The sequence below is a fragment of the Glossina fuscipes genome, unplaced genomic scaffold (assembly GCF_014805625.2).
Source record: "Glossina fuscipes isolate IAEA_lab_2018 unplaced genomic scaffold, Yale_Gfus_2 112, whole genome shotgun sequence".
NCBI classification, from domain to species: Eukaryota; Metazoa; Arthropoda; class Insecta; order Diptera; family Glossinidae; genus Glossina; species Glossina fuscipes.
Window position 1 is genome coordinate 2,897,099 of NW_023998455.1, and position 19,101 is coordinate 2,916,199.

At 33.5% G+C, this 19,101-nt stretch overlaps 1 protein-coding gene across 2 annotated transcripts in view; it reads left to right on the top strand.

The window, feature by feature from the left end:
• Nucleotides 1-3,544: 3,544 nt before the first annotated feature.
• LOC119639438 (histone-lysine N-methyltransferase trithorax) overlaps nucleotides 3,545-19,101 on the top strand; it is a 65,121-nt gene continuing 49,564 nt past the window's right edge. The window contains exons 1-2 of one of the 2 annotated variants that reach the window (XM_038036816.1): nucleotides 3,545-3,680; nucleotides 3,916-4,028. The gene's annotated coding sequence lies outside the window, so the exon portion shown is untranslated. Of the gene's footprint in view, nucleotides 3,681-3,915; nucleotides 4,029-11,128; nucleotides 14,864-19,101 lie in introns of those variants that run through there. The other variant, XM_038036817.1, reaches the window with a different exon arrangement.

A 19,101-nucleotide genomic window follows, 5' to 3' on the forward strand; every position in this document is an offset into this window, starting at 1 on the left:
TTCACTTTGTCTCTTACTTTATATGATTTTTTTCATTAATTTCAACAAAATTTAGGAAAATTAGTAGAGTTTTATTTTTTTCTACGTATTTAAAAAAAATTAATATAATTTTTTCTTTTTTCAATACTCGTTGTGATTTAGTTAAAAAAAAAAAAAAAACAAACAAAAAAATAAAACCTATTATAATAAAAAGTAGCTGCTGGTTTTTTCACTTATTTTCATATTAATCTAGCTTTTCTTGTTTGCCCGTTTAACGACGAAGACTACGAAATTTCAATTTCTTTGTCTAATTGCGTTGTTTTTTCATTACCGTCGTTCTTTTTCTTTGCAGAGCAGGGAATACCTTTCGAATATGTTTGTATATAAATATTTACAAAGGCATTATTAATTAATATTTTGTTATTCCTTTATCTCTTTTTTTTCCTTTTTTTCTACTTAATCAATTTTATATTAAATATAATTAATAATAAAGATTTTTATGAACACTACACAATTAAAATTTTCTTGTGATTTCTTCTTTTCGTATTCGTTCAATAACTATTTTTTGTTTTCGCATATTAATAAAAACAATCGAGATTGGTCTTCCTTTACAGAATTACGATATAACCTAAGCAAGTCAAAATACAAGAAAAAAAGGCATGAAAAAACAACTCTGCATGTTCGAAAGTTTAAACGATAACAATATAATAATACAACTTTTTATTAATAAAAAGATGAAAATTAAAGAAATTTGTATATATGTAGGTTGGAAAATTCATTTTCAATTCCAATTTTGGAAACCTCCGAGAAATTTTTGCAACGATGAGAAAAACATCAGCGTCAAGTTTAGATTTTGTTGGATTCTTATGCTAAATAAAAACAGCTAAGATTCATCCAAGAAAAGCACTGCGTAACCCAGTCAATCTATGCTAATACTTATTTGGAGACGTTCCAAGTGGAATCTTCAACTAGCAGATCGATTTTCTTTGCAAAAGCGCATGTTAAACCATGGTTAATCATCAAAATTACTAAAGATTCGTTCTGAAAATTTATGAGATCTAGGACTTGAGCAATCAGTTCATTAAAGCACGAACATATGTTTACTTAATTCCTCTTATTCTAATTCAGTATCATAAATGATAGCGTAGTTTTTTCCTATTTGCACTTGTATCGTAAGCAAGCGGGAATTTACATGTTGCCAGAAGCAATATTTGGTTTGTGTCCAAAATCTCTCCTCTTCCACAGTGAAAAATTAAATTTTAGAAGGTTCTCGTTTCCTGTTTTTTTATGCTTTTGATATTTTATAGATCTATATATTTAAATTATTCATCTTATATATATCATAGCAGTTTTTTATTATTGTTATTATTCACTTAGCCAGAGAAGTAAATTGTAAGATTAAAGTCTTAAAGTTCTCGTTTTAGTGTCGTTTTTGTGGAGCTCATATGGCGTTTTCATTGGACTGCATTGAGTAGGTTAACTTTCTAAATAAATATTATGCGAAAAAAGTTTTTAAATTAATTTAAAAATTTAAAAATTTTAATCTGTAGTGTAGTGCGTGAGTGGTTGTTCTCCAAAACAATATAAAGTGATAATATATTTTTTGCTAGCATATGATCAATTACTTAACTATGTTTTATATACTATGTTATTTACTATCGTTGCATTTAAAAATGAGTTAAAAATCGTTCCCTTCTTATTTTTTCTAGGAAATTAAACAAATAGAATATTTATTTACAGAATCAGCTGTTCTTAACGGTAAGAATTGCCATCTTCAGAATGCAGTCTTTAGTATACAGCAAAAATATTTTAAATGATTTCAGCCAAATATACAAAGAAGCCACGAGCGTTTATCGTTCATTGACATTTAATTTGAATATTTTAAAAACCACGAACACATATATGATATATGACAAGTGGCTTAACTTTTTAGTAAACTTCGCGAGATTGACTCCTTGTATGTAAACAAACAAATAAAAATTCTGCATAAATTGTGATCAAAATGTCATCCACAATACTTGCTATATCCACAAATGCCATCTACAATACTTGTTATATCCACAAAATGCCATCCACAATGTCTTAATATTGTTATATTTATTATATCCACAAATGCCACAACAGCTTTTGTAGTTTCACTACAACTTCAGCTTTGATAAGCTTTGCTTTACTGCTTATGAAACTGTTGATGAAATCTTTCCGATCATTATATTAAGTCATAAAAACTTCAACACAAGTTTTAGTTGACTTAAAAGAAATTGCATTTGTTTTTCATTGATACTGATGTATTTTGCTGAGGTAGAAAATTATTGGCAATAATTTCAAAAAATTATTCTTCTTGTTCATTTTCTTGGTGTAGGTGGCTTGTTCTTGTTCTTGATACGATAATTTGATCGTAATCATGTATACAATAGCCGGGATGTTTGGTGTAAGCCGCACTTGCTAAGAAAGAAATTTTGTTTTTATTGATCATCATTACATTGTAGGGCTCAGCCGGCAAAATATGATAAAATAAAGGAAATGATCCAAGATCCTAAAGATGGTCAACAAATAGTACGAATTATTGCCGTTTCGGTACCGACAATATTATTTTAGATGTTCGTAATTTCGTCTCAGCAAAAGTGCCAACTCACGGAAGCGCTATTAATCCTGCCAACTTAGAAACCGAAGAAGAGGAGGGACCAATATTGTCAGACTCAAAGAGAAGATCGAGAAAACCGTATGATATGGAAAGTTGAATGGCCAAATTATATCGTTAACAATCTCAAGGTACGGTTGCTTTAATTAGTGGATATTTTTTATCAGCTCGATAACGACTATAATTATCTATTATTATTATTATTATTATTAATTTCGCCAGAGAAATAAATTCTAAGACTAAACTCTTAAAAGCGCTAGCATCTAAGGCTATCGGCCTTTATTAAAAACTCTACCGCACTTGAGATTCGAACCCACGACCACTGAGTTGCTAGTCGAGACTCTTGCCTACTCGGCCACCCAGGCGGATTATAATTATCTAAAACTATCGCTTTGATTGAAAACTCTACCGCACATGATATTAATTAAGTCGTTACTCGCCATCTTTATTTAATGCAAGGATTTAAAAACTGAACAAAGAGATAATAGATCAAAATGTTCCACTTTTTCGCACAATGCTTTTGTTGATTTTTTAAATAATAAGAATAAAAAATCGAAGTGATTTCAGCATAACTCATCATTATCCTTATTAATTACTAAATAAATTATTAATTCGACGAATAAGGAAAAAAAATATTTTAAGAACTCGTTCCAAAAATGCCCACTTTTTTATTACGACATTACATTTTTTTAGGGCTTACGCTGAAAAAAGGTATTACTTGCAAATATTTCACATATGGCAGCATTATGCAGTAGCCTATGTGCCATAGCAAAAAGAAGTTATTCGTGAAAAAATCTAAAAATTTCCTAAAATAAAATGTAAATTTATTGATAATTGTGCGAAATACATAAAATTTAATTGTTTAACAGTACATAATATATCAAATTTCTATAGAAGTCTTTAAAAATCGTTGCAAAAGCGTAAATTAAAAATTTAGTTTTAATGCAAAAAACAGTGCAAAGAAGAAAAAGCAAAAATTTTCATGTCTTTCGTGAAATACGTATATGCGAGCGAACCAAATCAAACGATTTTATTATATATAGTAAATGTTTTGTATAAGAGTGTACGTATATTGTTAGTTAGCTATTGGTAAAAAAAAAATTTTTTTTGGGAGGTCGCATGTGTATGAGTGTTTTCAGTTGTGAACGGTAGTGAGTTTTATATAAAGCGCGAATGTCTTATAAGTAAAAAGCCGAATAAATAATAATAGAAAATATCATAGTATTAGACTCAAGAATGTGTTTTAAACAATAATATAAAACTTTTTTTTATTAAATAAATTTTGCATATTAATCTAGAAAGCCTTAAACGACGCGCGCCGAATGAGCATAGAAAAATATACGAAAAATTGAACAGAATTAAATATATTGTGTTAGTGGTTGTATCAATTTCATCATCAATTTTTAAAACGGTAAGTTTTCTTTAATATCTTATTACTGTGATACAAATTTTCCAATTTGTTACTCGTTTTTTTTTTTTTTTTCATATAAATATGTAAGCAACTGTATATTTCTTTTTTTTTGGTTCTGTTTTGTTTTGGCATATTTTCTCGATTAAAGTGCTTCTCTCATTCAGTCTCTCCCTCTCTTTCTCTCTCTCTTTCTGTGCATATTCTCATCCATGGTGTGTTTACCTTCTGCTTACATATATATATATATAGAAGAGCGCTTTTTGCGTCATATCGGAGCGTATTCAAAAATTTGCGGCAGTTCTTGTTGTTATTGTTTGTGCTTTTTTTTTTTTCAATGTACGAAAATATTTACTTTATTTAACCCATTATTGTGCGATTAAAATTCTTTCTAATTTTGCTTTCTTATTAAGTAACAATAACAGGCGTTATAGAAAAATTTAAAGAAAAGTTTTTATATTTAAAATATTTCGTGTAAAAATAAATTTTTTTGTTTTTATGGAAAATTGCAATTATTTTACATTTAGTAGCTTTCTTTGCTTTAGTGTTTGTCAACTTTTTGAAGTAATAATTATTGTTTTTTCTTTTATTCTGCATTCTTATATGAAAAGCGAGCCTTTTAAGGCTTAAAAATCGTGTTGATCGCGTTCAGTGGGCTTCTCCGAAGCATGCAATTGACAGTTTTGTCCGAGAAAATGTAAACTGTACGTCGACAACCAGCCATTTATTAACTCGAACGGTAAATTTGATGGAAAGTGGAATAAATTTCTAAAAACAGATATAAACATTCTGTGTAAATAATACCCGGAATTAATAGGAACACAAAAGATTTTAAGATACAGAATGTTTTCTGGCTTTCAAACGGGACTTTTAGCGGGCCTTTATGCGTATTTCTGCTTTCTTTCTTTTAAGCACAGCATTAAAGTATGAAACTAAACTAAACTAACTTAGTGGTAAAGATTCGGAAACTAAATATTAGTTATTGTGCAAGGTCGTAGACAAATTTAACGAATTTTCTTTTTTCCTTTAAGCGACTATAAACTACTTCCACGAGTAGGGTATGTTGCTTGTTCGGCAAAACTGATTCGAATTTTGACTCCTTCTCACAACTATAAATTAAATGACGGTCTTACAGAGTTGCGTTCAAGGCCAATCAGATTATTAGAAATGAAGCCAATGGTCGGCAGACCATAAACTTCAGATCAAAAACATATAAATAAACTAATTTGTTATTTAAATTTTCTGCTAAAATGCAGAACAAAACGTTTCTGATTATGCTTCAATTCCATAATACATAGTGAATTCAATAATCTATTTAGGCATAGGGTTGGAAACTTACCCCAACTTTGGTAGGCATTGTTCGTTTATCATCTGCTATAAAGGCTCTTTTTAGTAGTTTCATTAGTTTGGCAATACTTTGTAATTTTGCAAACTGAAAGATCACGTTGTTGCTACCGCCTTATCGCCTAAGGGCACTTAAATGCAAACATTTACGAAATCTTCGAATTCTTGTTGCCCACAAAAGTTTTGCCAACAACTGTCTCGGTTGCATTGTTATCAATGGATAAATTTGTTGTTAGACCAGGGGTGGGCAACCTTTTATGGTCGCGGATCGAAATCAAGCAAAGATATTTTCGCATTAAAACAGTCTTTTAGTAAATCACAATAATGTTGCGCTTGTGAGGTCAATGTAGTTAAGTCTGGTATGCAATTAGGCGTGGACTCATTTTTATATATATTATAAAATATCGAATGGGTCGTAAGGTGACCCGTGGGCCATAGATTGGCAGTCACTGCTTTACACTAAGCTGAAAGTGAAGAACTTTTATTATTTAGTTACTTTTTAAATCCACTCTGCAAACTCTCATCCCTTGTTTATAATATTAGCAAGGAGCCGGTGGTGGCAGTAGTGGCGTTGGTGGTGGAATAATCAAATTTTTTTTAATAACAATAGAAGACGACTAATAAGCAAAGGTGGTGGGTTAATTAGCTCTAAAGTATGGCTTATATTATATTATATACGCTATTGAAAATATTGATGGAATTTCTCTCTTTTAATGAATCATAAAAGAGAGAAGAGATAAAAATAAAACACTTTAATGTGTTTTTTTTTTCCTCTCAAAACTTTTCAATGTAGATGATCTCATTATATATATATATATATATATGTACATACATGTACGTATATTTGTATTTTATTATTTTAATTAATCAAGGTTTTCAAAATTCGATAAATTATAAATGTTCACGACAATAACGATAATATTCACTCTGTGAAAGCAACCTTAAATCACATACATACATACACACTTATTGTGTATACGCACACCTAAGCATGCAATAACTGAATAAGTGGCTTGAACGTCAACCGTAATAATAACAATAGCAAAAACCAATCGCAGCCGAAAGCGTAAAATGGATATTTGTTGCATTTGCCCGTCCGCTTGTTAGACAAGGAAGTAGATTTTGGAGACATCTATCTATCTATGTATGACCGTAAGATTTTGAGTTAACTCGGACGTGGGCTTCTACCTGTCCCTCCGTCCGTCCGTCCGCTCGTTCGTCCGTCCACGCATACGTTCTCTTAACGGACGTTGGCGGCCGGGTTAAATTAGCCGTAGCTATCCATTCATTGAACCTTGGTTATTAGCAGCCTTGGAATTAACTTAACCATGGCCCTCCATCTGTCCATCCGCTCTTTCGTCCGCTGGTCGAACCTTGGCTGTTAACAGTCAAGCTCATTTAGCCATGTCCATTAATCCGCTCGTTCTCCCTTTCATTCGCCTGTCGAATCTTGGCTTTTACTCATCGAGCTAACTAAGCGGACTCCATCCGTCCATTTGCTCTTTCGTTCGCCTGTTGGGCTGTTAACAGTAGAGTTAATTAAGCCATGTCCATCAATCCGATCGTCCGCTCTTTTATTCGTTGTCGGACGTTTGCTGTTAGGAGTCCAGTTAATTTAGCCATGGCCGCCAATCCGGCCGCTCTTTCGTCCGACCTTGGCTGTTAACAATCGAGTTAATCTAGTCATGCTAATCCATACGTCCATCTGTCAGTAACTTGATCTATATATAAATATTTCCATTCAATGCTTGCTATGGTCGTGATCCTAATAAGCAAAAAAGGAAAAACAAATTCCACCTTAGTAGATATTTTGTTCTTCATTGGCACGAGACTCGATTCGCTTATTATTAATAAATAAATAAATAAACAAATAAATAAAATTTCAATAAATTGGAAGATGGGAGTGAAGAAACCCGATTCCCGATTGTTGAAAACATGTTGCAATGTTTGTTTAAAATGAAGTGGATATCAAGTGTTCGACGAAAACGACGAACATAACTTTCTTAACTTTTCATTTTATTAATTTTTTTTTTTTTTGTTTAACATCTAAATCGCATTGTTATGATCGTGATTGTCCGTCCACTCAATTATAATTAAATGCTTGTTAAAATTAATTGTTACTGCTTCGTGTATTGTCGGATTTTTTCTTTGTCTTTCTCGTATCGCATTATCAGTTATTTCACTTGTAGTTGTTGTTGTTGTTTTTATATTAAAAAAGATTTATTATTTTGTTATTATCTTCATCGTTTCATTTCTTTTCATACTCTTCGTTACCTTGATGTTATTGAGGTATATTAGAATTGCGTTGACTTATTTATGATTTATCGCTTTTCAAGCGAGCGCATATTGTCCGTGATGTGATCTTCTTAAAATTCTCTCGCTGCTTAGGTATGCGTAATCATACTCATAGCTGATATTCAAAGAGTATGATGTCGTTGCCAGGTCTATTACAGAGATCATTGGGCGAGTTGCGCTACCGTCGGGGATTATATATATATAAGATTCGAGATTAAATTGCAATGCGGTAGACCAATACCTTAAATACGATCCGTATGTGGCTGCAGCTTTAGTGACTGCTTGCTCGGTAAAAGCATAACATGTACCTACCGGAATATACCTTCGAGGTAGCGTCAACTATTTATTTTCTTGCCTTCACTTCTTTCCGACAAGCACGACTAGGCAGCAACTACTGCATGAATAACCGTTAAGGCTCGAAGGAAAAAACGTCCCTTTTTCTTTTTAGTCGACTATTCAAATAGTCAGTCTAACCTTCTCTTCTTAAACTGTTCAATATTTTTTAATAGCCAAACTGAGGCCTTTCTTATTTAAAATCCTAGCACATTTCTTCTTTGAAGCTCAGAGGGAGTTCACAAGGAGGAGGCAACCATTTTAATCAATCTTGATGCTTTTTAAGTAAGTTTCCCGTCTTCCTTGATAGCCTGGAGCCAGCTTATGATTTTCAATATCGACTAAACACAATTATGGACTCGCTGCAACTATTCGAGAATTTACAGTTGAACAATCTTTCGATCGTAAAATTGCTGTCGAGTCACATATTCAAATCGCGGTCGAGTTTCCTTGATATCGAGAATCTCAAACTGTCTTCTGATTTCTTTCTGCGTGAGCTGGTTTTAATCAGTCTTATTACCTTTTAATTAGGCTACGCTCTTAGCAGCCAACGTTAGCTTTTTAATATTGCGCCCTCCTATAGTCAATTCAGTAGCCAGTTTTATCCTATTTTTAAGCCGGTCCCCTATTCATGCAAGGTGACTTCTTGAGCTGAGCAGTTTTTTTAATCCATTTCTAAATGATTGCCACAGGCTTTTTGCAGTCAAGCAATGAAGCTTCTTTCGAGGTAGTCTAGACCCGTTTACTGAGTCAAATAACCCCCTTCCTAAGGAACCTGGTGTCATTGCATCCAAAGTATTATTTCGTATAGAGTTTAGACTTTAAATTTCAAGCTCATATGAATTCCCCAAAGTCGTCTATCTTTGATTTTCGATTTTAATCTTCCCTCGTCTAAACCCTTTTGACCCAAATTAGTCCTATTGATTGATATGCGATTTTCCTGGTGGTTTATCTAATCGGTTCATAGTATTCGATGAGAGTTTAAAATTCTTTTCAAGGCTTCTATTTGTACCCTCTTTGTATCCTTTTTTTCTTCCATTTTTTTGCTTAATTTTGGAAAAGCCCGCCCTTAGTGTGGGGGGGGGGGGGCCACACCCGTAAAACATGATACGGGACCACACCTCTATTTTGAAAAATATAAAAAATTGTTTTTTTTTTTGCTTTCTATTTATAAACCACAACATATGCAAGGATAAAAATTTGCGAGTGGTTCTGTAGCACCGGTACAAAAGCAGAAACAATCGACCACGCCCACTCAATATTATAGGGTTTGAAGCACGCAGAAAGAATCTTCAACGACCGTATAAACTCCATTTTCCATTTGCATGTACACCGCTCATGACCGCAAAAATTAAAATATTTGGTTCCAAATTTGGCAAACCCATTGGAAATAGTTGCGCCCAAGTTGATATTGAAAATGGGATAAAACGGAATATTATAGGGTGGACGGAACCCTTTCACCGCTTGAGTACATTTTGTCTTTCGGAGTTTTTTACTCATAGACAGCAAGGGCCGCACGCCAGCAGCCATGCCTACGCAATATCGTAGAGTATGCAAATATACTGAATCTTTTTTAGGAAAGCGGTGATGGGACACGTCTGCGTAAAGTTTTGTTACTTCTTTTTTTTTTTTTTCATTATATTTTGGTATCAAAAAGTACTTTTAAGATTTTATCTCTTATTTATGAGTTTTTTTTTTTTTTTTTTTTATTAATATAAGCAATGAAATAACGAAATTTTGCTCTAGCAGCGTTTGGTAGTAGTCATTTATAATGGCAGACCGGTTTTGTAAAAAAAAAAAAAAAATTTTTTACTTTGAGTCGAGATAAGTGCGATTATTATGTGGAGACAGACTCGAGCTTACATTTTTAGTTAGACTAATAATATTTAAACTTTCTTATTAAATGCCGTTATTTTTATACGATATTTAAAATTGTTTTTTTTTTTTTGTTTTTTTTTTTTTTGCTTTGTGTAACAGAACTTGTTTTTGCATACATGTTCATTGATCTATAAAAATTGACTTGCAAAAGTTTTTGAGTTAACGTACAAAAAGCAACAACAATAAATGAAAAATCAAATAGAAAATTATGTTTAAATATTTGTTGTATGAGATTGTGTATGTTAGTAATGCCGCTCTTAATTCACGTTCATGTGCATAGCGTGAAATTGTTATTGTCTTTGAAATTTAAATCTTTATAACAATTCCTAAGTTTTTTTTGTTTCTTTAAATACCTTTTATGCAATGTGTTGCGCTCAATTGTTTTTTGATTTGTTTTTTAATTTTTTTTTTTTTTTTTTGCCAAACGCATGCGGCGTTTGCACATCATTGACTTTGATTTTTTTTTTTTTTTTTCAAAAACTTTTTTTTGTTATTATTATGCTTCAAACGCAGCGTGATACCGTCACTGATTCTGTGATTGAATGTCGAATAGAAGATTTTTCTTGCATTTTTCCTTCTGTGCATATAGTATCCGGAATATAAAGCATTTTGAAAGGCGCGCTGTTTTTTTGTTTGTACGTTGGAAGCGCAGCATTTACCAACGGGACGACGGAAGTACAATCTATCATTCAGCTACCATTCAAAGCTAGTCTCTTTCCTAATAACTAAATATTGCGGCAAATGGCGAGTTATTGAAGTGTCGTCGATAATAAAGATTGTAAAAGTACGCAAAAGATTAACTCGTTCGCTAACAACTGTCACATATATGTGACACATGTGCTGCTGTTTCTCATCGCATGTAAGTTATTTATGTCAGCTAAAGAACTCTTGAACTCGCATTAATGTTTTCCCCAAGAGACTTTAATAGTGAACGGTTTAAAGAGCTTTATTAGGTTTTCCTTCAAAATACACTGAAAGCATTCAAAAATTTGTCGCATGAAAATTTTATTAGCATGAGAGTTTAAAGTTGAAAAGAAATATTCTTCAGCTATTTTCTGATCTAATCTGATAACACAAACATCTTAATTATCTCGAAGAGCTTACTTTGATGTTTTTCGATTACTTTTTCAAAAATATAGGATTTTTGAGGCAATGAAAAAAAAGTAACTAAATACTTGGTAAGATCGTTTCAAGCTCTTCCCTATTCTTATCGCAAATTATTTCTCTGCTTTGAACGAAATATATATTTGTGAATATATTTTTTTCTTTCAAAATTCCAGATGTTTCTCTTACATTGGAATTTTTCTTGCAAACTAGTAATGCAAGAAAATGGTGTCAGATTAAATAATAGTAGCAGACGTTTTGATAATAGAGTTGTGTTAACAGATTTTATAAACATTTGACAAATTTTTGGCGCCTAGTGGTCCATATTTTACATACCACAGAGATATGCTGCTTTTGCTCTTCACTTTGTAACAGTCAAGAACGCATATTAAGGACGTTCTACTAAATGCATATATGATGTCTGTCCGTCCGCCCGAAGTTCCGCTCACGAAGTAGGTGGGCATTCGCAGCCGTACGCATTGAGGTAACAACATGGCGCTGGAAGTATTCGGTTCATTGATAGGATCCAAGAACATATATCAAGAACGCTTTACTCAATGCATATATGATGTCTGTCCGTCCGCTCGAAGATCCGTTCACGAAGCAGATGCATGTTCACAGCCGTATGCATTGAGGTAACAACATGGCGTTGGAAGTATTCGGTTCATTGATAGGATCCAAGAATGCATATCAAGAACGCTCTACTCAATACATATATGATGTCTGTCCGTCCGCTCGAAGTTCCGCTCACGAAGTAGGTGGGCATTCGCAGTCGTACGGATTGAGGTAACAAGGTGGCACTCTATTCCGCTGTGTTTCGTTTGTTGACATGAGGCAAGAACGCATACTAAGAACGCTCTATTAAATACGTATATAACGTATGTCCGTCCTTTCGAAGATCCGTTCACGAAGTAGGTGCGTATTCGCATCGAGGTAACAACGTATGGCATTATGGCTATATGTTTGTTTTGCTAATTGGCTTAAGTTGAAAATTGAAAGCGATTCGTTTTTTACAAGTGTTTAGAGATATTGATCAGAAACCTACATTGTGACATAAAAATAATTAGATAAAATTACATGGGCAATTATTAGAGAGACGGACATGCAGAGAAGCTTCAATCGTTTGATAAAATGATTCTGCAATGATTCGTGTAACAAAAACGCTGAAGTTCAATTGCAAGCTCCCTTTAAAGTTGCAAGCATCTGCATAAACCTAATATTCTTTTACCACCAAAGACGCATTATATAAAAAGAGGAAATGACTGAGTGAAAAAACGAGTATAAGACGCAAACATATGAGAAAAAAAAAAGTTTAATGAGTCATTGTCATATTTTGTTTTTCAACAACGTCGTGTCAAAGGACGACATTCCCAGTAAAAAGGAAACACTTACAGGGTAACTGCGATCGATGAAAGACTAATCTTTAATCCCTCAACAAATTTCTTTTTTATGCATTGTGAACGCGTCAAAAAGACAGTTTACACAGGGTTCTTAAAGCCCGGTTGCCAAAGTTCATTGCATTTTTTGGATTAATCACATCTCTGTCTCCCGAATTTCAGTTTCGTGGGCACATACAGTTTGCTGGCAAACTTCTTCCCTGAAACTGGTCAGAGCCAATTTGGCTCACTCTTCAGTAACTTAGTTTGAGATCAGCGATTTCAGGGTGAATTTCTTAAGATTCCAGACGGGACGACTGATTGATAAAGGATGTACAAGCCGAAAAAAAGGAATGAATTTACATTTGGGAATCGCACCAGTATCACCGTGGTAGTAGGTGGCATAACTCTGAGAATATATTGGAAGATTTTCATCACACTATCAATCGTAGTAGGTTATGAAGAATAAGCACAAAAGTCAAGTTTTTTTTTTTTTTGCCTTGAACCGAGAGGTGTTCTTAGTTTATTTTTTTACTCTAGACATATCGTTTGATCGATTTAGTTCACTTTTAATCTGACGCTGTGCGTGGAAGAAGTATATAAATTTTTATTCTTTCTTGTAGTTGAAAAATAGCGAGCGAAAAAATCATTTTTTTTTCCCTTTTTTAAAAGCAGAAATATTCTCAGTTTAAGTCGCGCTGTAGGCATATCCCTGAACTGATTTGCTCCATATGCAGTGCAAACTTACGTTGAAGAATTTCCAATGTTTCTATTAAATTTGAGCCGTATAGGGCCCTTTTTTCAACCAAGATAACGTTTGCCAAAAACGGACGGAGGGACATAACATAGAGATCAAGAACGTATATTTTTTATGATATCGGCTTCAGTAATACAAGTCCTATTGCTTTATTTTTCCAACTGAGACAATGTTTACCGCAGACGGATGGAGGGACGTACCTAAATCGATTTAGGATTGATACAAATCCAGAACATAAATTTTTTACGATGTCTCTAATGTCTTTGGCTTTCGTAATCCAAGCGTTTTGATAAACTGAATATACCTTCAATTTTCCCGGGCATGGGTATGAAAACAAATTTGTATATACCAAAATAACAATAAAGATGCGACATTTACTCAATCCCAAGTAAAGGAAAAAAAAAAAAGAAATTTTTTTTTTCTTACAAAGCGGCGGGCGTTTGCATCATCATCGTATGTACATTCCCCTAAAACTATCATTTATAAGAAAAGAAAAAACAATTTAAAATCGTACGGAAATAATGTAGTAAATACACTTGTCTCTCAATTTACGCGACAACCCTTCGAATGGCTTTCATCTATAAGAAATACTTCAAGTATTTCTTTGCCTGATGTGTGTGTAGTGCTCTAATAATGCGATAAAGTACGCATTTTAGCATAATGTGTTCTTTTCCAATTGATTGATTGATTGATTGTTTGATTGATTGATTTGGTATTGATTACTTTGAAAGGAAATTCTAGAAGCTTTTAAACTCAACCCATGCAATGTAGGCGTGTGAATGTTTCTTCCTTCGATCGGTGCTGCTTCGGTAAGCGTACCGCCTCTGCTATGCTTTTCTACAGAAAAGAAAAGACAAAATAAGCGGGCCTCCGCGTAAATCGAGGGCGCACGACAACAACAATAATAATAATAATATTTTTTTTTTATTGTTTATGACAATTTAAAGCAGCTGCCATCAATACAACCCGAAAAACAAAGCACAGCGCATTATAAACAAACATTTCTTTTAACCATAATCGAAAGCGTGAAAAAAAAAAAATGAAAGAACGAATGGAAAAAAGGGGAGATTTTTGTTTCGCTTATTATTATTATTATTATGTTACCGAGCCATAAACTTATACAGATGCATGTTTGTGTATTCTTCAATTTGAATTTGACAACAACAATAAAGCCACACATTAACTACCACTTTTTTTTTGTATTTTGTTGTTTATGCAAAGAAACAGAAGGAAGACAAAAAAAGAAAAAAACAAAAAAAAAAAACACTATTACGCTACAAAATTATTTCAACAGTTTCTGTAGAAAGTGGGTGAATCAAAAGCACAAAAAGAATGGGAAGAGAAGAGATTTACATAAAAACACCCTTTTGTGTTACAACTCCTTTTTTTTTATATTTTTCAAACTTTGTTTAGTGTTGTTTTTGTGCTCAAAAGGGGTTAATTGAATCCTGGTCACTTGAGTGGGATATAATCGATTTTCAAGATATACTTCAATTAATTGCTTTCAAATGAAACTAATTTGTTAGAAAAAAAATAAATAAATAAATAAACGACAAAGAATTACAATTTTCAAGTATATAAACACAGTTTGAGGAGCACTAAAAAAAAGAGGATTCTTCCAATTCAAATCAATCTTTGATACCAATCTTCTAACGCGTTTCTACGTAAATTCCAAAGAAAAATTCGCCATTTACCTCATATCCGCTGATCAATGACGGCACACTACTCGTAGGAGTTCAAAAACGCTTTTGGTAAGTTCTTAAAATACTTCAATCACTCGGGGGATGTTCACTGTTCCCTGTAAGCGTATAATCAGACAGAAAAAAGAAAATGAGTCAGAGATCAATGACCGATTGGTAAGCGTTATATGCCATTATGTACCGGGCTGCGATAACACACTAATCGTCGCCTAACATCGCTATATATTGATAAATCGAGTGATGGACACGGAAGGAGAAGTGGAGAAAGAAATATAGGGTGGGAGGTCTGTAATTGGTCGATGAGTGTTATATGCCATAAATAAAATCTGGTCTACCATCGTTTTATATTTATAATTACTGTCATGGTGAGGGAGGACACTCTCGCCCCCCCCCCCCGGGGGGCGCCCCCCCCTCTATGACCAGCCGATAAGTGTTATATCTCATTGCCTATCGAGACACCTATCGTAATTAAAGTATAGTATACCATCGCTACATGCTTATTAGTAGAGTTATGATCACGGAGAAAGAAGTAGAGAAGGAAGAATAGGGCGGGTGATCTGTTATTGGTCGATAAGTGTTATAGGTAATTACTTTGCGAGCTACGACTCAAATTAAAGTAAAGTCTACCATAGCGCTATGCTCTGAATCGGCACTACGCTTCTTCTTTTTCTTCATCTTCCTTTGCTGCTTCTTAACCAATCGGCTAAGCCGTAAACCTTCCAGCTGCAAGCTGCTGTACATGTTCCACAATTTTTAAGCAGAAAAATCGAGTAAATCGTCTCCGTATCGAATTGAAAAGTATATCCGTATTTTAGATGCCATTGTTCTTGTGCTTAGGGATATCAATTAAATAGTTTCAGATTGAATTTAGAAAGTGATACGCGCTTTTGTGGAAGAAAGACATGGTAGGCTTTTATCGATAGGAACTCTTCTTTATATGCTGGCTTGATGCTAGCAGAAAATCAAAAACTTCTGCGGTGTTGTTCATCACTTTAAAAATTGTAAACTGTACCTAGAAGGCAGAAGGTGGGGTTATTGAACTCAGACTATATTCCATGTAAGACTTTCACTTTTTATTGGTTTCTTTTGCTAGCTGGAACTTGTTTGAGCATAGTCGCATTTTCCGTAAAAAAAGCCGCAAGGTAAAGTTCTTGCTTTGCGTGCGATGTGAAAAGATAAATTTACGCGCAGACGTTAAGCTTGATTGAATGAATGTAGGAAGGGGATGGTCGTTACATCAAGAAAAGTAGACGTATGGACGGGCGAAGGGCCGTCAGATAATGTAATGGGAAGAAGCAAGTATGAAGATAAGGACTTAGTTAGCAAAGCGGCATAAAAGTTGGGTGGAAAGATAAGTAGTAGAGAAAGAAGATGAGGAAGAAAAAGAAGAAGTGGAAGAAAAAAAGTTGAGTGAATCTTAGTTGCATTCAGGTTTCATGCTACTCCTGGAAATTGGTACACAAAGCTCTTTTTGGTGATTGATTCTCGTGAAAAATGTATTTCTTTCGTATTTTTTTTTTTTTTTAGTTTCAATTTTAAGGTAGACGAACTTTCCCTTTAACCCTTTGTTTTTTCCATTTATTTTTTTTGTTAGGAAAAAGTTCGTTTCTTCTCTTTTTTTGTAAGGCGAATAAGCATTAAGCTCACTGTTGGCCGTAAAGTTCTCTCTTCATTTTCATTTTTTTTTTGAGGTTATGTCTTAAAATGTGTATCATAATTTCTATTAAAAATTCAACTTAAAAAAGTACCATTTAATGAAATAAGAGCATACTTTTAATCCTTCTTTTTGTACCCGTCACTAACGGCTGGAGGTATATTCACTTTTTGAGAACGTTTGCAACATTCAGCAGCAAATTATAGAGACCCATTAAGTGATATGCATTGTTGATCAGCATCAAATTGTGAAACGATTTAGGAATGTCCATCTGTCTGTCTGTCTGTCTGTCTGTCTGCAGCAAACATTATCCTAATTGCAAAAGTTAAGATATCATATTCAAGTTTGATAAAAACATTGCAGACAGGTTGCTATTGATAATCGGTGAAATCTGTCAAAGAACACGCCCATAATACAACATAAGCTTAAAGAACATTTTTGTTTTTAAAATAAGATTGCTATAGAAGCCCCACATATGCTCTATGCAGGGTAGAACAGTGTCTGCAGAAAAGTGAAAAAAACCTGCCCATACAACAATACACACTATTAAAATTCCCTTGTTTTTGTGTGCGTGCGTGCGTGCATGCGTGCGCATTGTGTGTGTGGGTGGGTGGGTATCAAAAATTCGATCACAGCCAAATGTTATTTTCTTACCTTTTTTTTTTTTCCTATAATTTTTCATACTTTTGTAATAAGACCCGTGCGCGGTAATGGCGACGGCAACGGCAACGGCAACGGCTGCAACATGCCCACACAGCTGGCGAAAGTATCGAGCTATGGAAAACGCAGTTCTGTAAAGGGTTTTCTTACTGAAAAATTCTGCGCACATTGTAAACCAATTGGTTAAGCAACTAGCCTTTAAGTTGTTAAGCTAAAGAATTTTGTCTATGTGTGTACAACGGAGCTTCTTAGCAGCCTGTAGACTAACGGAGAGCAGCATTCTAACGTTTTTATAAAATAGAAGTGAAACAAACCCTTCAACATAAGAAGTCGCTTTTTTTTCTTTTTTCTATAAAAAAAAAAGTGGTAATTTGATACTTGGCCAAGCAATGACCTAACAATCACTAACAAGAAGTATTTTTAGCAGCTAGCCAACCTCACAGTCATCAACCAGTCACCAACAAACAAACATTGACTGTAAACGAAACGAGACTTGAAAAGTGGAGATTAGAGAGAAAGCAAAAATCAAAAGGCAAAAACAAAAACCACAACAAAAAAAAACACTTAAAACCACGAGAATTAAAAACTTAAAGAGTTGAAACTGTTAAATGTTAGAAGAAAGAAAAAAAAGAAAAAAAAAAAACAGAAAGAAATAAAGAAAACACCAAGAAACAAAAAACAACAACAACAACAATTTAACATGACAACAATTACAGACAGTAATGAATACAACAATCGAGAGCCTTATAGTAAAGAAAAAAATCAACAGAAAAATTTCAAGTAAACAAACAAACAAATAAATAAATAAATGAATGAATGAATGAATGAATGCGAATAAAAAACAATGCGAACGAGCAAAGTAGTCGTCGATACCTATAAAATAAAACAATAACAGGAACGACAGTAGGCAAGGCAAGCAAACAAAACAAAAAAAAAAATATATATATATATATATTTAAAATAACATGCGATTTATAATCGCAAACTAAAAGCAACTAACATGCGATATATAATCGGTCAGGTAGGTGACGGCTTATTTGATGATAACTTACAAAGCATGCAATATGTGGAGCATGAAAGAGAAAGAGAGAAAGAGAGAGAGAGAGAGAGAGTGAGAGAGTGAGAGTGAGTGTAGCAACAATAACGTAAGCCTTTTTTTTTGTGTGATGTTGGCACAAGAGAGAATTAAATCGATTTCAAAAGGATTTACGAGAAATAAGGCTTATTTTGCTAGCGTGCACAAACATTGTACAGGTGTGTGTATAATTTGTCGATATTCTTTCCCTTGTCGTTATTGCGATGTTGTGTTAAAAAGTAAATATACAGTTAAGTAATACTCAGTGAGGCAGTTACAAATAACAACAACTCTCATGTATGGCATGACATGTAAATTCTGCATACAATTGAAGCGCGTTGATCTGTCCATATATCATTTATGTTAGTAATAAAAAAAAAAATTAACTCTTGTGCAGTTATGTTTGAATTAATAGTTAATGATGTTAATTGCCTGATCATTGCATCACTTTGTTTTACTACAACGCCTAGTAAAGAATTTAATGAATTTATAAAAAAAGTTATCTTTTGAAAAAATGACTCAAAGTTGTGACAGTAATATATCCCGCCTTTGTAGATAGTTAAAAGCGTGGACTTACCATGTAGATAAAGAAGCTTAGAGTTACTTCTATATATGATTAATTAAGAAACGATGAGTGATTTGTTAATATATGCATTTGTCAGACGAATTCAGCGAAATGGCATAAATGATAATAATCTAATAAATGTTGTTAGCATTTCTTCTATCATGGCAACTCTTATCAGGCGTAGGGTTAATATGTTCGGTATATTAAAAATTACATGTCTTTGCAAATAAAGGCTTCGACATTTAGAAAATAATTCCGAATCGATCGATGGGTGTGCTGTGTACCAAATTTTATCAAACTATCTCAACAATTGCGACCTGGACCTTGAACGCAAA